The 10,030-nt window shown below is 38.6% G+C and overlaps 1 long non-coding RNA gene across 1 annotated transcript; it reads left to right on the forward strand.

The window, feature by feature from the left end:
- Positions 1–267: 267 nt before the first annotated feature.
- LOC107786430 (uncharacterized) lies at positions 268–1,237 on the forward strand. The gene is made up of 2 exons (XR_001648135.2): positions 268–694; positions 962–1,237. It is a non-coding gene; the product is annotated as an uncharacterized LOC107786430 (long non-coding RNA).
- The last annotated feature ends 8,793 nt before the right edge of the window (positions 1,238–10,030 follow it).

Here is a 10,030-nt window from a genome sequence, read left to right on the forward strand (position 1 = left end):
GGAGTAGTATTTTTATTTTCATCTATTAATCAATAAAAATAAATTAAAAAAAAAGATTTAATTTGGACTAGTTTTTCTAAAATCTTGCTTTGTTCAAATGTCTAAGTCATGGCCTAAATTGGGCCAAACCTTAGCCCAAATAGCTTGACACATCCGCCCTTTTAGAAATAAAGATGAAATCTCAGCCGTTAAAACTCTTTCAATCCAAAGGCTGAGATTCATTTCTTCCTCACATATAAAATACACATTATACTCAAACCCTAACCTAATTCCTAGGGATTCTAGCAGCAGAGGACCCAAGAAAAAATCTTAGATATCTCTCACTTTGCCTGAATCGGCTGCCCCATATCCCAAAAAAAAAACTCCCAAAGGTTTTCCATTTCCAAAGACACACCCACGATACACAAGAAGGAACGACAGCCATTTCCTTCCTTTTTTCACAAAAAATCAACCACGAAAAACGGTAGCCACCCCTCTTGAGAGAATCATCACCTTCTTTCTCGAGAAATTGGAAAATACCTACGATTCTCCTGATTTTCGAATGTCCAGAATCTGATTTTTGTCATGACACTTGCTCCCTTGCGGAGGTTCCGTTCGAGTCACTTGAGTCCAGTTAGTGAGGTCGCCGACGAGGTCGAGAAAATTTCAGCTTGAAGACAGGCCAATCTCATTGTCTTCGGTCACTTCATCGGCAGTAAGTATTTTGAAATGTCTAGAGGTTTTGTTTTACTACTTTATTAAGAATACATATTCTGGAATTTTTTTTATTTTTTTAATAAGTTCTTTACTGTTGATGCTTATGATGTTGTGATTGCTATTTGATTAAAAGTAGTGTTCAAACCATGTTTTGCAACTCTTGATTGGAAAATTGGCATACTATAAGGAGATGATACTAATATTAATTGGATTAGTTATGTCATAAATGGATTTTTGAAGTATTCTTACTTTAAACTATGCAAAGGTGCGGCGGTAACATTTTGCTTTAGAGGCTAAAAAGGGTGCCCAGAGGAGGACCGGAAAAGAGATGAGTCCTCTTGCAACTGACAGATCTCATTGCATTTGTAAGGGAATTTTGGAATATATGCTAATTTGGTCATATGTTAAATAATGAAAAGAATTAAATTTTGTGCTATGTGTGCCTACGTGACTGTCATGTTACCTTGTTAGTCAATGAGTGCTTTGTCTTGCTAATAGAATTAAGAATAAATTTTTCAATAATAAAAGTTGAGGTAGGTTATTATACAGACAACTAATTTATTCATTTTGAGGAGCAAGCATGAATGTATGAGTGGTTTAGTAATGGCTCCAGTCATACTCAGACCCATTCCTCCTTTTATTTTATTAAGTTTGCTAGTTCATTATTTCTTTGTCTTTAATTATCAATGTTGATTTGCTCGAATTTGTTGGGCATGGATTTGTTTTGGATGAATAATGTGGCCGTGGGAAGTTGGGAAGATCGAATCCGTTAGGAATTAAACATTGTTCATATGGCATGTTAGCTACCTAAATTTCGATCAATCAATCTATTTATCGCAATTGTGTACACGTTCGCGTGACATGATTATGATTCCCTTAAAATAAATCGAGGTATGCGTTCGTGCAACTTCAACCAAACCTTTCTTAATAAAATAAACAAAGCGTTATTAATCCCGGACACATTCGTGTGACATGATTTTTGACGAGCCAAAGAAAAGAGTATATGTATGCGTAACTCAATTCTTTAATTACGAATAAATCAAATGATTAAAAGCGGTTGAAAGATAAATGCATACAGGTCCTAAAAATGAGTAGTTAAACAATTTAAGCCAAGTAATAATCACTAAGCGACCGTGCTAGAATTACGGAACCCAAAAATGCCTAACACCCTCTCCCGGGTTAACAGAATTCCTTATCTAGAATTTCTGGTTCGCAGACTTATAAAGTAAAGTCGAAATTTCCTCGGTTTGGGATTTTAAAATAAACCAGTGACTTGGAACACCAAATAAATTATTCCAAGTGGCGACTCTGATTAAATAAAATAATCCTATATCGAAAAAACTCCCATATACATCTCTGGTGTGTAAAAAGGAGGTGTGACAGCTCTGGTGACTCCGCTGGGGATAAGAACCCAAAACTTATGGTTCAGGGTTTAAGAATTTGAGCTTGTTAATGTGATTTTTATTTGGCTTTATTATCGATATTACTGTATTTTGTGGACTTAATGTGCTAATTGCCATTTACCGTTTTGATATTATTTGAACTGTATTTAAATGTCTTCTTACGTCTCCCTTCTGAGTCTTCTAAAAATGGTGCTCACGTTCGCGTGGCCCACTTTTCTTTTAGAGTTATACCAAATAGAATGGGGTTGGGAAAGCAACAAGGCCGAGCAAACTTTCGTGCTCCCGGTACGTTGCCCCCTCCTCGACTCGAGTTTGTCCGCTCGGGTAAGCCAGGTTTAGAACACAACCCCAGGTTTAAACTTAGAATAACATAACCTCATGTCGGATCCCTAGTAGGAACGATTATTTGCATCACGTGCATTTGGCCTTAGGGACTCAACACAGTGGTTGGGTCCGTCTAGGACAGGTGTACCCAAAATAAAGACCATCCTGATGCATCCTACGTGCTATGTGAATATTTATTTGTTTCGGCTTGCATGTTGACCGGTTAGGAAAAGAAAATCAAGAAAAAAAACAAACAAAAAAACAAAGAGTGAGGTAGGATAGAGAATTTACCCGGTTCTAAAAATCCCGGTATTTGGGTATTTGAAAATGCCTTGAAACTCTGCCAAAAATTTTTGAAAGAAAGGGAAAATGTATTTCAAAAAAAGTGAGTCAAATATCATGTTTTTTATGTCAAAACTGACCGAACTACGCGGGTCTGATTCTCACCGTATGTGAGATACATAGGCAAACCTTATCGGTTCTGGCCCCAATTTTTTTTAAAAAAATCCAAAAATAATTTCCTTTAATTTCGTCCTTAGAAACATTTCCTTAGAAAATTAAAAAAGAAATATTTTAAACTAAACAAATAGTTTCCTTCTTTCTGAAGTCTTTCTATGGAAAAAAAATAAAATAAAAAAAATCAAAATCCAAAATACGGGTTTTCTTTATTTTGAGGTATTTTTCTCAAAAATTCAAAAAAAAAATGAATTAAGAAAAATCTTTTCCTTGTTTAAAAGTCTCTCTTTCAAAAAATATTGTTTTTTTTTTCTAAAAAAAAATTGAAGTCCAAAAATATTTTCTCTTTTCTTTAGAAGTTCTTTCGTAAATAAATAAAAACTCAGAAATCCAAAATATTTTCTTAAAAGTCCCTCTTTCGAAAATTAAGAGGCAACATCCAAAATATTTTCTTTCTTCTTTAGAAAAAGAGAAAATAAATGAAAATTCAAACAAAAACATTTTCTTTTTACTTTTAAAATTCCCAAAGTTCAAATCAAAAGCGAATGAATTTTTAGAAGTCTTTCTTTCAAAAACAAAACAAAAATCAAAGTCAAAAAATCAAAAAAATATTTCCTTTCTTCTTTTAAAGCATTCCTTTCAAAAATTCCAACCAAAAAAAAGTTAGTTTATTTAATCCATTTTCGATCTTCCCGAATTACGCAATCTGATTCATGCGGTGTCATGATACGTAGGCAATCCTCATCGGATTCGATCATAGCCATAAAATTAACTGAGTGAAAAATAAACTGAAAAAAAGAGAAAGAAAAATTGAGTGAAAAAAAAAGAGTGACAAAAAAAGAGAGTGCCAAAAAATAAAAGAGCGACAAAAACGAATTGAAAAAAATCAAGAGTGATTAAGAGAGGCAGAAATAAAAGAAAAGGGTACATACTGAAAGGGTTAACTAAGGCCGGGATGAAACATGTAACTGTTCAAACACATGGTAGAAACGTTTAACTGTTTAGGTGCATTGCATCCAAACGTGCGATTTCTTATCTGTTAAGCGTCTCAAAACTAACAAGGTTGTTAGGTGTGCAAACTAGCCAGGTTTTGGTTGTTGGTTTTGTTGGTAGTCTAGCCTTCCCCCCTTCACAAGATCCAAAGGCACAGATGGCCTCCGCAAGCAATCTACCAATCATCGGTCCTGAGGATTGCCCATCATCGGCTATTCTGCAGCTAGAATCAGCAGCTACTGAAGAGAATAAGATGTTGCGTCTCCGCATATTGGAAATGTAGGACGCCTGGTCTAATGGTAGGTAACCACCAAGTGCAATCCCTGGGCTCCCTGAGTTGATCCACAGGTCGGGTGAGGTTACCAACGCCCTTGTGCCCAATCCGCTCATCTCATGCGGGCACCCACCAATGTCGCTCAATGATCCTGGCATGCCTTCTGTGGTTCGCCCCCAGGAGCCAGTTTCCTGGGCACCTCCAATATTGCTCTCTGCAGCACCAGTCTGCACCAGAACACAACCAACTTTACCATGCCCGTATGTTGAGCCTCCAATGTTCACCTTTCAGGGTCCACAACTTCAATCAGAAATAACATATGTGACCATGTACTCTTTCACTCAACCTCCACAACATGATCTCTTGGGAGAGCAAGAAAAGGTTGTTAAAAATCCCGAGCAAAAGGAAATGGCTCAGAAGATGAAGAGCCTAGAACAAAGCCTGAAAAACATTCAAGGTCTGAGTGGCCAAAAGAGTGCCTTATACTCCGACCTCTGTATGTTTCCCCATGTCCACTTGCCAGCTGGCTTCAAGATGCCAAAATTTGAAAGTATAACGGGCACGGAGACCCGGTCACTCATCTGAAACGATATTGTAACTAGTTGAGGGGTGCTGGTGGAAAAGAGGAGCTGCTAATGGCCTATTTTGGGGAAAGGCTCACCGGAATCACTTCGGAGTGGTATACGGATCAAGAAATTACCCATTGGCACGTGTGAGACGATAAGGCTCGAGATTTTTGTTCGCCAGTTCCAGTATAATGTGGAAATCGCTCCCGACAGAAACTCTTTGTCCAATTTGGAAAAGAAAATCACGGAAAGCTTCCGCGAATATGATGTCAAATGGCATGAGCAAGCTACCGGGTAAAGCCTCCAATGGACGAAACTGAAATGGTCACGGTTTTTCTGCAGGCCCAAGAGGATGACTACTTCCAGAACATGATGTCTGTTGTAGGTAAGCCATTCGCTGAGGCTATCGAAAGTGGGGAGATGGTAGAACATGGGCTAAAAAATAGGTCGAATCTTGAGTCATGTTGCTTTTAAAGTCACAACACTAGATGTTCAAAATGGTTCAGAGGATTTGATAAATGGAAACGGGAGAGAAGAAGATGCCATGATGGTTTCAAGCTGGAGGGGGCCCCGCAGGTCATCCAGCCGATCATATATGCTTCCTAAGGTTCCTTAACATTATTATCCTCTTCGATGCTGCTTATGCCGTGGCACCACCTCCTTATGCGGTGATGAACGCGCAACCTTACACGTGGCCACAACATCATACTTAAAACCGAGCTCCACCTCCCATAAATGTCCATCCTTACCAAGCTCCATATAATCCCTAACCAGATATTCCCTAGTACAATCCTTGCCCAAGAGGACCTTCACCCCTATTGGTGAATCGTATTCAAGCTTGTTCCAAAAGCTAATCAGGCTAGATCTATTGTAGCCAGTGGCCCCGAACCGGCCGAACCCCGAGTCTGCCTCGCACCGAGCTGATGCTAGATGTTAATACCACTCTGGAGCAGTAGGACATAGTACAGAGGACTGTTGGACCCTCAAAGGGGTAGTTGAAGATTTGATTGAAGCTGAAAGAATTATTTTTCGGGATGAAGAAGCTCCTGATGTGATGAACAATCTGTTGCCTAGCCACAACATCGAGGCCAATATTCAGAATGATTTGTGAAGCTGAGGAATTTGATCTGGCACTAAAGGCCGAAATAGAAGAAAAGCCGAAAAACGGTCACCAAGCTTGAAAGTTCCCCATCAGACGGGAGTCTCGGTAGCCAGTCTTGCTATCCTTTCTGCGTCTGGATTATCTCAGGGTGTGATCCGGATGTTTTACTTTATTTTCTTACTTTCTGATGTAAACCATTCTATCTTCAAAAATAAAAAAATCAAATAAAATCAATATTTCACTATCCAGGAATGTCTTTTCTCTTAATCTTGTCGCTTTTCTTATTCTCTTTTTAGTTCTGTTAAATGCAGATTTCAATAACATGACATGCTTGCGGACTTCATGCCTAGATCCTGAAAGCTATCAGACCTCGAAATAATGAATCAAGGATTAGATCGTAATGAAGATAAAGTTTAAGGAAATAAAACAAAAAGTTGGAACAACTGAAGAAAAATTGGTTTCAGAATTGGAAAGGTCCATACATTACAACAAGAGTACTGCCAAAAGAGTGTGTTGTACTTGAGACACATCGAAGGAAATGTCCCTAAAACAACTGTTAATGCAAATGTAGTCAAAAAGTACTATGTTGGATCCTTCATATAGCATTAATGTTCTCTGGTTGGGATGTAGAAGACTTTTATTCTCGCTACCCAAACATTACCAACCATTTGCAACCCCTTTGAGCTGGTTACTCTTCTTTGATTACCCTCTTTGAAACTTGAAATTGTTACTGAAAAAAATTTGGTTGAAAGAAAATAAAGAAAGGTACAAAAATGAAAAAAAAGAAAAAGAAAGATGCAAAAAAAATAAAGAAAAAGAAAAAAGAAAATGAAATGAAAAAAAATGAATGAAAGGAAAAAGGGAAGGAAAAAGAAAGAGAAAACAAAACATAAGGAAAACAAAAGAAAATCAAAAATAAAGTTTCCTGAACTACGTTCGACTTAATTCCAAAAGGATATGTAGGCAGCCTCTCTAGGGTTCAGTCACACCAAAATAAAAATCCAAATTCCCCCAAAAGTGAAACTGGGGCAGATGTTATAATGGTTCAGCGATGATCCCGCCTGAATGGCTCTAAAGTTGTAATTCAGTCCAAATTATTTTTACCCAAATCCTTTCTAGTCCTTCCGATCAATAGGTGAGAATGTTCAAGGATCGGAGAATACAGCTACTTGGGTCTGATGCAATAAAAGGAAAGAAATAAAATGAGAGAGTCTTATTGGTGAAAACCCTCACGGGCACCGTGAGGCAACAACAAGTAGAGAAACTAGAAATGAGAGTCTTGTTAGTGAAAACTCGCAAAGAGCACTATAAGGCGATGGTGAGAAGAGAAATGAGAGTGGTCAGCTAGTGAAAATCCGCAAAGGGCGCCACTGATTGAAAAGAAGATCCTCATAGCCATCGGCATCGACAGAGTCCTGGCAAGGTTTCTCAATTTTGAGGCAAAAGATGTGATAAATTTCTGAGAGTCGGACGGTTTACACGGGTCAGGCATCCAGTCCAAAAGGCATGTCATTTTCATTGAAGTCCGCATGTACTCTAGATAAGTCATTCTTTCCTTTCCCCAAAAAGGGACACTTCTTGTTTTAAACTCATTCTCCATTCCATTGTTTGTTTTCTTTGAATCCCTTTCGGTCTAACTCTGTTCCGAAACTAAGAAAAAAAAAGGATGGTAAGACTGATTTACAGGGTTCTCATTTGATACAAGCTAATATGCAAAAAGGCACCCAGCCTTGTCGGGGCATCAAGTCAACCTCGACCGGCCATGGTGGCTGATGTTTTGAAATTGAAAAACTCCTGAAAAGAAAGAAAATCAAAGTCAAATGCCCACAAAGGCAAAATGAAGTTGAAAAAGGTTAAGTCCCATGTGGCTAACCGTCTCGGCAAAGATTTGAAAAGCCAAGGGATCCCAAATGCCCTGAAGCCAGAAATGAAAAGGCCTATAAAGGCGAAATAATGTTGGAAAAAGTTAAGTCCCACGCGACTAGCTGTTGTAGCAAGTTTGAGGAGCCAAAAAATTCCCCAATGCTCCGAATGGTAAAAAAAAGAAAAAAAAAAGAAGAAGAAAGAAAAAGAAAAACAACAAGTCAAAAGTGAAAGGCCTACGAAGGTAAAATAAAGTCGAAAAGGTTGAGTTCCACCGACCAACCGTCATGGCAAAATCTGGAAAAAAACAGAAGTTCTCAGGGCCTGAAATGAAATCGGTCACCAGGAAACGAGCAGTTGCAATTAAGATCTTCATCAAAGAAGTTGGGCCGAGATCAAAACAATCAAGGCCATAAAACCAACCACTGTTTCGAACTAACAATTGTTCTTTGTTTGAAAATATGAAACATGTGCAATCCAAAGCAACCTTGCAAGAAGAAGGTTCAACCAAAGAGAAACTGCGGAAGGGATAGAAACAACTTTGCAGCAATAATCAATCCAAAAGGGAAATCTCCTCCGAATTCTTTTCTGCATTTTTATTCATTTTCTTGAAACAAAAAAATAATAGAAGAAGAAGAAGAAAAAAAATTCAAAATCATGATAGCCTAAGGTCCCCAATCTCTAGTTATGTCTTTTCCAACATAGGGTCTCCACTCCCTAGTTGATTTTATTTTAGGCATAGAGTCTCCACTCCCTAGTTTGCTTTTCCAACATAGGGTATCCACTTCCTAGTTGATTTTATTTTAGGCATAGGGTCTCCCCTCCCTAGTCTGCTTTTCCAACATAGGGTATCCACTCCCTAGTTGATTTTATTTTAGGCATAGGGTCTCCACTTCCTAGTCTGATTTTCCAACATAGGGTCTCCACTCCCTAGTTGAACTTATTTTAGGCATAGGATCTCTACTCCCTAGTCTGCTTTTCAAAAATAGGGTCTACACTCCCTAGTTGATTTTATTTTAGACATAGGGTCTCCACTCCCTAGTCGCTTTTCCCAACATAGGGTTTCCACTCCCTAGTTGATTTTATTTTAGACATAGGGTCTCCACTCGCTTGTCATTTTTCCAACATAGGGTCTCCACTCTCCACTCCCTAGTCGCTTTTCCCAACATAGGGTTTCCACTCCCTAGTTGATTTTATTTTAGACATAGGGTCTCCACTCGCTTGTCATTTTTCCAACATAGGGTCTCCACTCCCTAGTTGCTTTTCCAACATAGGGTCTCCACTCCCTAGTTGATATTATTTTAGGCATAGGGTCTCCACTCCCTAGTCTGCTTTCCTAACATAAGGTCTCCACCCCTTAGTTGATTTTATTTTAGACATAGGGTCTCCACTCCCTAGTCGTTTTTTCCAACATAGGATCTCCACTCCCTAGTTGATTTTATTTTACACACAGGGTCTCCACTCCCTAGTCCCTTTTCCAACATAGGGTCTTCACTCCCTAGTTGAAGTTATTTTAGACATAGGGTCTCTACTCCTTAGTCTCTTTTCCAACATAGGGTCTCCACTCCCTAATTGATTTTATTTCAGGCATAGGGTCTCCACTCCCTAGTCTGCTTTCCCAACATAGGGTCTCCACTCCCTAGTTGATTTTAATTTTAGACATAGGGTCTCCACTCCCTAGTCCCTTTTCCAACATAGGGTCTCCACTCCCTAGTTGATTTTAGTTTAGATATAGGGTCTCCACTCCCTAGTCTCTTTTCCAACATAGTGTCCACTCCCTGGTTGATTTCATTATAGATATAGGTCTCCACTCCCTAATCTCTTTTTTCCAAGGATACACCATCCTGACTTTTATTGCTTTCAATAAAGAAGTAGTTTAGAATTTTGTTACAATAACTCACGAAATTTTCCTAGTGAAAACTAGGGCAGAAAAATTTTGTTCGTTCGATTGTTTTAGTGTCTGAGCAGGTTTTACCTCGAGGCACAGGGTTCGAACAACCAAAAGAAGGATTCTCAATCCAGAATAAAAGAAAAGAAAAGAAAAAGAAGTAAACTCAAAATGCAGAAGTGGAGAAAAGATGTGGACTGCTCAAGACGTGATTGAAGTCACAAGCTTTGCATATCCCGCATTGATCCGAGAAGTTGAAAAAGGAATGAACCAGCACCTGCAGCTAACAAGCATCAAGATCCAGATCAGAGTCTACATGAAGAACCAACCAAGACTCAAGATCAAGCTTCAGAAGACTCATAGATAGGAATCTTGTAACTCGTAGCTGGTAGGCTTAGTTAGTTTTTTAATTTTTGACTTTGATGTAATAACAGGATCGTGGACCGGAACCTCGACGAAACCTTA

This window comes from Nicotiana tabacum, chromosome 22, assembly GCF_000715075.1.
Source record: "Nicotiana tabacum cultivar K326 chromosome 22, ASM71507v2, whole genome shotgun sequence".
In the NCBI taxonomy this organism is placed as follows: domain Eukaryota; kingdom Viridiplantae; phylum Streptophyta; class Magnoliopsida; order Solanales; family Solanaceae; genus Nicotiana; species Nicotiana tabacum.